The sequence below is a fragment of the Siphateles boraxobius genome, unplaced genomic scaffold, assembly GCF_051911475.1.
Source record: "Siphateles boraxobius isolate OS27281-9 unplaced genomic scaffold, OSU_SipBor_1 24, whole genome shotgun sequence".
Classification (NCBI taxonomy): Eukaryota; Metazoa; Chordata; class Actinopteri; order Cypriniformes; family Leuciscidae; genus Siphateles; species Siphateles boraxobius.
Genome location: NW_027508855.1, coordinates 9,938,540 through 9,948,254, shown reverse-complemented (window position 1 = coordinate 9,948,254; position 9,715 = coordinate 9,938,540).

The window sequence follows — 9,715 nt, the reverse complement described above, 5'->3', positions numbered from 1 at the left end:
AAAAAAAATAATTTTACTGTCTCTTACCCGAGATGCTTTTACTGCCACCGAGTTCTTTCTGATTCCAGTGGGTTCCTGCTAGCCCTGATAGCAGATTTGGCTCTTCTCTCTCAATTTGACGAGATAAGATCAAAGCCTGTGCTTTGAGATGATCAGTTCGTCAAATCCCCTGTCAGGACCAGAAGAAAACCTCAAGGAATCCCACTTCTGACACCAAATTGTTTAGGCAAAAAAACTATTATTAAACAAACAGCATCACAGCGTAAGAGACATCAGGATTCAAATTGTACTTTAAAAGATGTTTATTCTTTTAAAGGAGGGTTGTTCAAAAAACACACCGTAGCAGCTGCCCTACGATGGAACAAGACCTGCATCACACAGAAAACAAGCAGTTTTTATACCCCCTTTTGACAAAGTCTCTTCTTCTGTAATTTTCCGCTTACCCCAGTAAAACCAGATCTAGCAGGTTTTAGAAATACAATGGTCCTTCCTAACCCCCCTTCCTGGGCTTTTACTGTCCCCACACCTGTGAGGTCAAAAGGCTTTATAATACAGTGGGCCCTCTGACCCCCCTGGACTTTACTGTCTTCACATCTGTGAGGTCAAAAAGGCTGAATACCCCTTAGTCTTTCTGAAGAAGGTGAGCCTCCCACCCCCCTGGGCTTTACTGTCTAAGAAAATGGAAAAAGAAAAGGTAAAATATAAAATTTCCACGACGAAACGTTGAGATTAACAACTAAGTAATCATTAAAATAAAGTTTGCTTTACCTAGTAACAGAAAGGTTTGCATATGAAGAACTCTTTGTGAGACTCTTTGGCGGGGTTAGATTGTGTCAACTCGCGCGTTCAGTGGTAACTTAACTGAGTATAATATTTTCAGGTGTCAAGGACACCAGGTTCAACCTAAGTCAGGTGCGTAGGGGAAAAATCTACCACAGCTGTATGAGCCAGGGATGACCGAGGACAATGGGAATGTGAGGGGAATCCAAAAGTAGAAAAGCGAGTTCCTCCGTGTGGTTGCCTGATGTGATGAGTGTCAGCCGACTGGTAGTGTTATGGTTGGTTGGAAATTCTTGACCATTTAGTGCGTTGAAGGAAATCTTGTTAGAGAGTGGAATGATGGGGATCTGAACCTTACATGCCAAAGACAAGTCCATAAAGTTGCCCTACGCTCCAGAGTCCAGTAGGGCTTGACAATGGTGAGACCGGGTTGCCCATTGCAGTTTCCATCCGAGTGATGTTACGAGAAAGGAACTCAGCAAGATCTGGTCTTCTCGCTGCATCCATGATGGTCAGATCGTACTGTAACGGTTGAAATAAACAGAAGATGCAAGTGCGAGTTAGATGATTTATTGGGAGGATAACAGGAAGGGTGTCAGATGAGTGAAGTAACCGGAACAGTCTCTGTGATAGCCAGGGGGCAGATGGGCAACCCGATCCTCCAAGGAAGAAAATTAAGAGAACAGGAATCCTCCGGGAAACGGCAGGCAGACAGAAAAGGTAAGTAAATCCAGCCAGGAACAGGTAGAACACAAAGACACGAAGAAGACCATACACTGCACCGGGAAACATCCAACAACGATCTGACAAACACAAGACGAAGGACCATGAGCATAAATAGACGCCGCTGATCAGGACCAGCTGGCGCTTATGATCAGCGACCACGCCCACACACACACAAACACAGCGCAAGAAAGAGTCAGTGAATTCATGAACCATGACAGTTTGCAGATCTAATAATACACATCATATTTTCTCCCAACTATTTACATCCATTTAAGACATAAACTGTGTTTAAGTGAATACTCTCCTAGTCGGTCATTTTGACATACTGTACGTTCACACAGCCGCCCTGCCAGCGACGCCGTGGAAAGATTCGTGGACACTCTGATGCTTTGACGTAGATCGAACGCGTGGTCTTTTTTACAACTGTATTTAAAGGGGCCACAAAGCAAACAAGCATGTTGATCGTTATTTTTGCAGAAAATTGATCGATGGAAAAAACTTAACAATTACAGTGACATGTTTGCTAATGAAATAAACAAATTAAAAGTCATTTGTGTGGTGTGGCTTTTGTGTTCATGGTTAAGTCATATTATAATTTGCATTCCCGCTGAAAAACAAGCGCTCTAGCGTGAAAATATCGCCTATAAATAGTGTTGCGCGCCTTCTTATCAAATTCAAATGATCAACCTCCTCAATTTTGCTTGGGAACTAATGTGGTCGGAACCAAAGTTTACAGGACAGCGTTCTCTGGACTCCTCTCAAACGGAGCACTTCTATATTCCGATTTGGTTGCCGCCGAACCGCGTCATTGCTTATTACCATAAAGTTGACCTGACTTCAACTCTCCTCACCGCTCTCACCGTCCAAGACGCGCCGCGCCACTCTCGCCGGAGCTCGCCACCGGCTCTCATTGAAAATGAATGACTTCCGGCCACTTTGACGCTCTCGCCGGCGGCGGTGTGAACGCACAGATAGTCTATGTTTGTGTGTATATGATCGTTTAGACGCTCACACAAAGCCTAAAATATAATTGACCCTTTGCTAAGCCTCGCCCTCGCTAGTTACTGTTGCTACGTCTGACAAGCTTTCGCGCCTGGCACGTCTATTAAAGTGTGTATGCAAACAGCTTATCCATAAATCTTGTGGAATAACACTAACACCGGGAGAGCCGCGTTCGGATCGGGTTAAAGTTACTCAGCCAGGGGTAGTAGGCCGTCGATTATCAAAATGCTAAAATATATTTTGAAGTATGTCAGTGAGACTATGTCAGCCCCCGTCTTGTCTTTAATCGTCTTATTTTACGTTAAAATATATGCATTATGAAAGAAGAACCGTCATTATTTCCAAGCAATAGGTGTTTTTGTTATCAATGTTTATAATATCAATGTTTCAAAAGTGGACACTCAACTGAGACTGCCCTGCTCTCAGTAATTGAAACTCTGAGACTGGCAAGATCAGCTTCCAAATCCTCAGTTCTCATCCTGCTGGATCTGTCTGCTGACTTTGACATAGTTAACCACCAGATCATCCTGTCAATTTTAATGACGAAGGGCATCTCGGGAACCGCACTACAATGATTCAAGTCTTACATCTCAGGTAGTTCCTTCAGGGTGTCATGGAGGGGTGAGGTGAGGTGTCCAAAACCCAACATCTAGCTACTGGGGTGCCACAGGGCTCAGTGCTTGGACCACTTCTCTTCTCCATCTACATGACATCAGATCTGTGATTCAACAACATGGCTTTTCCTATCACTGCTACACTGATGACACACAACCCTACCTCTCATTCCAGCCTGATGATCCGACGGTTGCTGCTCGCATCTCAGCCTACCTGACAGACATTTCTGGATGGATGAAGGACCACCACCTTCAACTAAACCAACACTACACCACAACTTCTCCATTGAGCTAAGTTCGTCATCCATAACTACATCAAGGTAAGCCAGGAATCCAGACTGGACTATTGTGCAGAGTCTACGCAGGTATTCTGTATATACCCTCTTCTTTTTCAGTCGCCATTGCGTATAACCACTTCTAAATCCCCTCTGATGTGCACCTCTAATCCAATCTCATGTGTAAAAACACCCAGTCAGGGCCGTACCCACCATTGAGGTCCCCGAGGTCTGGACCTCATAATTTGTTTGAGTGTATAAAATGAAAGTTGTGAAATTATTGCCTAATATTAACTCTAATTTGGTGCTGCAATGATTCGCCCATTGCGACGATAACTGACCTTCTCATCTGAGCTGCTTCAGCACTCAAACACCAACTCATCAATGTCAAAATGTTTGAGACCAATCAAAGCAAGCGGGATTTTTATGTTCACAGAAGCGAAAGCCAAGCGCGAAAGCCAAGCGCGAATCCCAACACGACGCTTTGCACTTCAGTTAACGATAAAGTTTTAAATGACCGACATAAATAATCAGTTTGATCAAAGACAGTGTAAACTATAAGCTCAATTTAACAACACAAGCACCCTATTAAATGTATTGCCATTATTATTATAGTATAAATATATATGTATAACGTTGCCTCGAAAGAGAGTGACTGTCTTTATGAGTGAGCAATTGAACCATTGATTAAATGAGCAGATTAGTCCAAAAACATTGATTAATTAAGCAAAGAAAAAGTAGCTGAAACTGATCTCATATGCCTCTAGAGTCTAGACACAGAAGGATTGCATTGGCGTTTGTTTGAAATGTTAGCCTACATCTATGCAAAATAATCCTTGAATCATTTCTTATTTAAGGCCATTACCGTTTCGAATATGTGATTGTGTATTGTCAACAATGAGCATAAACATTCTGCATTTCCATTTTGTAGTGTGTGGATCGTTCATTGCGACAAAAACTGATTATCTTGTTTAAAAATATCTGATAAAATACTTCATGCTACAGCCGACATGCTTTTAAAGCTACTGTTGTCCATTTTTTTGGCCTTCAAAACACCTTAAAATGAACATGTCGAGATTAGGAAAATCGAAATTTTCTCGAGGGGGCATGCCCCCTAACCCCTCTAGCAAGATAATTTTGGGACCTCGGTATTTATAAAACCCTGCGTACGGACCTAAGGAATAGTCACTGAAAATTCATAATTATTTAGTAATAATAAATAAATAAAAGCCAGTATTAATTGCAAAAATTGCACCTCTTCTGTGGCTAATATTAATTTCATAATGATTCTTTCTCCGTCAAGTCAAGCAGCAAAAGTTTAGTGGTAATTTACAAATACTACTGGCCCATTTTGGGGTGAACTCATATGCAAGACTAGTCTTACATGTCACTGTTTATAACAAAGAGCGTTAATCCTTTGCTGGGACACTTAAAAAAATATTTGGGGCAAAAATTAAGAGGAGGCTATACCCACTTCTCCAGGCACCACTACATCAATGCTCTCCTATAGCAGTATTCCAGCTTGTATTGTCAAACGTCTACAACTGATCCAAAATGCTGCAGCTAGAGTGGTCTTTAACGAGCCGAAGAGAGCACACGTCGTCACTCCTCTCCTCAGAAAATTGCACTGGTTGCCAGTTGCTGCTCGCATCAAATTCAAGTCACTGACTTTTGCCTACAGAACAACCACTGGCTCTGGTCCCTCCTACCTAAACTCATTACTTCAGACTTACGTGCCATCCAAAAACTTGCGCTCTGCAAGTGAACGCCATCTTGTGGTGCCATCTCAAAGAGGCACAAAATCTCTTTCTCTGACCTTTTTCTGGTCTGTTCCATGGGTCACCGTGATTTTGCCAAGTAAGACATGTTCCTTGATCAACATATTTTGTTGATCCTGGAATAACATTCCTGTCCCAAAATGTAGTCCTTACCCTATCCCTACCCCTAAACCCAACCCTACCCATAACTTTTCCCTAAAATCAGAGGGAAATGATAGGTGAATAACACTGATGTTGAAGCACCTCACCCTGGTTCTAAGCCTAAACTTGACATAAAGGGTAAACTTTTCCCTCAAATCTGATTGGTTGATCTGAAAGTTGTTCCAGGATCAACAAAGAAGTTGATCTAGGAACATGTGGTACTTGGTGAAATCACGTTCACCTTGTTGCATGCTGGTGGAATGACCTGCCCAAACTCAACCAGAGCTGCTGAGTCTATGGCCATTTTCAAGAAACGGCTGAACACGCATCTTTTTCGGCAACACTTGATCCATTAATACTAACGCTTCCATAGTCTTTATATATCTCCTGTTAGACAATGTTTTATTTATATTTAATGGTTCCATCTGAATAATAAGAATAACAATTATTAAAAGTAATTTTCTCACAAATCAGGGTGAAAAGTGCCCATGCAAAACATCTAGAGCATTTAGTAAAATAAGTGTCATATTTTCCTCTGAACAGCTAAGAAATTAATAAGTCTCCATAAATCTGTATAGACACAAAAACTTGATTTTTTTCTTCTTTGTTTGTTTCATAGAAGGTATGTTGGTGAATTATGAAATTAGAAATGTTCTTTCCTCTCTGGCTCTCTGTCACCTTCTCTCTAGACATACAGTATATTCCCAACCTCTGCATTTCCATGGTAACCCCTCACCTCATCTATCACTAAAAGATTTGATTATTCACTCTTATGAACTGCACAAAACACACTCATGCAAGTTGATCACACACACATAAACCAATTTATGAATAATTATTAAAGGGGGAAATGCAGGGAGAGGCATGTCCCATGCTGCCTTGATGCTTATTGCTTTATACAGACATGGGCTGTATTTCAATTAAATGTATTTTAAATACGTATTTAATTACTTTAGTGTATTTTGTAATTTGAATTTTGCAGGTGTGGAAAAATTAAAATGTATTTTGTAACAAAATATTTTGAGGGAGTGTATTTGGAGTATTTCAAATACTTAAATACTTAAGAAAAATCACCATAGTAAATGATTTTGCCATATTTTCGGTCTGATGTTGGCAATGGCAATGTCCAGGTTAGATGCACGAAAATCACGTGACACCCTGTAGACCGGGCTCCCTCCAAGAAGTGAATGCGTTTTGAACTCTTAAAAATGGCATTAAGGTAAAGTGTTTTGTGACAAATATACAGTCTACACACACATATATTGCACACTGAATTGTGCCTTATGAGACCAATGCACTGTGTTGTCATTCATAAAAGGACATCATAGGCCCTACCTATTATGTAACAGCGCGCCCGTCGTAACTCCACTGAAATCTACATGCTAAGCAAGCGTTCACAATATAACATCCATCTGCAGTTTTTACACGTTTTTAAACGTATTACATGAGAAATATTGATATTGATTTTGTATAAAATAATCATCAATCCTATTGTTTTTCAGTAATTGCGCACGCAGCGCGATTCTACTATGGAAAAGGCACACAAGGTCAGGGCAGTTAGAGTCTCGTGTGTAAAACAAACCCACACATATTATGATTAATATGATTAATCATATATATTATGATTAAAATGGAATTTTGATTTTGTGACGAAAATTCTCGGTCTGTTATTTTTACACAAAAATCGCTGCAAAAGATGCTTTCCAACAGGTTTTATCGTAGTTTTTGTCCAACTCCATTGACTTGTATTGGATGTTCTGTGAGGTACGGTATTACTCCGCCACCGGAGATGGAAATGGGGTTGTTTGTATTATTTCTGTAGTTATGCAGTCGCGGTATCGTAGGCTACGCTATCCAGACATTGGCAAAGGTGCATTATCGCCACCAACTGGGCTGGAGTGTCTATTATTCAAGCTCTCAACGGAAAAATATCCGGTTGTGAGGCGTTTGGAAAAATAGGTCCACAGTTTTACAACGAATGGTAAAACACCTGTTGGAAAGCATCTTTTGCAGCGATTTTAGTGTGAGCATATCAGTGAAAACCCCAGACCACTCGGTGAGTTTCACGTCTTTGTAAACTAAAGTTTAATGCGTTTTATGAATGATTGTTCCAATGCACCTATGAAACCATTGTGGAGGTGTGGGGGGGGGGTTCAATCTTAATCGTTCTATTTCATCAGAAACGATCTTAAAACAGGGCTTTAAGTGTAAAATACCGAACTTGTCCTTTAAGGCACGAGTAGAGTAACGGTGATAATATGGCTACGTAGCCTACATCAAACACGTTTTGCTATTAAGGGCAGCCTACCACACCATTGATATGAACTTAGCTATACATGCCATTTACGTCAGAGGGAGCTATTTCAGGCCCTGTAGAGGTTTAGTGAAATGCCCATACTTTTTTATTTTGCTTCTTCGCCATTTTGAATATACACATTTCTCATATTTGTATTATTGCTACTATTTGTGTTATTGACCTTTCAGTAATAAAAAAAAAAAGACTTAAGATTATTGTGGGAGTATTTTTGTATTTTCAAAATACTAATTACTTGTATTTTATTTAAATACATTTTTCACATCAGTATTTTGTATTTTATTTTGTTACATTTTATGAGCCAGTATTTGTATTTTGTAACAAAATAGTTTTTGATGTATTTGTGACCACCTCTGGCTTTAGAGGAATGAGGCACACTGCTCTCATTATATGCTGTAATTCATATACTTTATTTCTGCAGGTGGCCTGGGCCACCCAAGGAACCTCTGGTGTAAAATCATGATTGAGATTATTCCAAATGCAATTTCAGTGAAAACAGTCTTTAGATGCCTATCTACAGTTTTTTTATGCAAATATGGATCAAAGTCTATAAAGGACACATTTAATGGGTTTAGTGACTCAGCGAAGGGTCTGGTGAGATATGATTAACACATATAGAGTCTGTATCTCTCCTCTTGGTGTGTATAAAATTGAGTGTGTGTCTTTGGTATCAGCATCTGACTAGCTTTAGGGCTCAAATCGAGTCATAAATCACTGCACAGTTATTGTCTCCTTGGCAACATGTAAAATGTTATATTCTACTCCTTTACACTAACCCTAAACCTACCCATCACAGAAAGCTTTCTGCTCTTTTAGATTTTCAAAAAAAGATACTTCTGTATAATATATAAGCTTGTTTCCTCGTGGGGACCAAAACAAATGTCCCCACCACAAAGTAAAAAAAAATGTCATTAAGGGAGCGATTGGTATTTACGGTGAGAAGTAAGGTACACAATGGAATGTTTATTTTAGTACGCTACACTTCACCAAAAACACACCACAAAAGAATCGTGCAGTAAACCTTGAGATTATTACTTGTTATATTAGAACAAAATAAATTAATCTGAGAACACACTATACGACTAAATACGTTATACGATAACTTACATATTTTCTAATTTCACTAAACATTTTCATTTACTTTCGAGAACATTTTAATATTATAAAACATGGACCATAAAAGGGCTTATGTCTGCTATTGTAGGCTCATTTTGTAAATTTAAGCAACTATTAGACGCACAAACTGGGTGCCGGTGTGTGAGACGTATATGCTCGGCCAGATTCGGCTCGAAGTCGTGCATCTTTGGATACGGAGCCGCGCGCGCACGGAGCCGCGGGCGCAGTTACAAAATCTGCCGTGCACACCGCCAAGCGAAATGGGCCCTTATGTCCCTTCGCGCTCGTACGGACGCGGCGAGTTTCTTCAAAAGCAGATCGTGGAGACATTAAATCATCCACGAACAAAAAGCGTAATATCGCATAAGCGCAAATATAAAACGACTGTTATCATGTCTGAAAACAAACACAAGTAGGCTAATGGAGTTCACAAAACTGTATCGCACGCGTGCTGCAGTGGTAGGCTACATTTATTCATCGCACAGACCAATCCTTTCGTAGATGTATGTCGCACTGTACTGCCCTGCTGTAGGACCCTTTTTAATGAACGTTTGATGTAGGTCTACTAGGCATAGAGATATCTGAACATCTTTGCCAAGCGCAAACCAGTAGGTAATCAATAAGTTATCGGGGAAGGTCATGCCTTCACAATCATTTTGGAGGTTCATAGAATTTTTTTTTGCTGGGGAGGGGAGGGTCGCCCCTTAAATAAAAACGAACAGTCCCTAACTAGAAGTGATTTATTTTTAAGTGAGCACATGTTTAAAAGTGCTAACTTAACAGTAGTTTTTGTCCCCACAGCAATTTCTGATTGAAGTTTAAAAGGTAGCAGATTAGATTTGCTATACGAGGCCTTAGACTTTCTATCACTCATTGATATCTGGAGGCTCGCAGCAATAGATGATAGATTTCATTTTTCTGTATTTTATTGAGGCAATACTGACCCCTAGTGTTTACACTGGCAGTCTG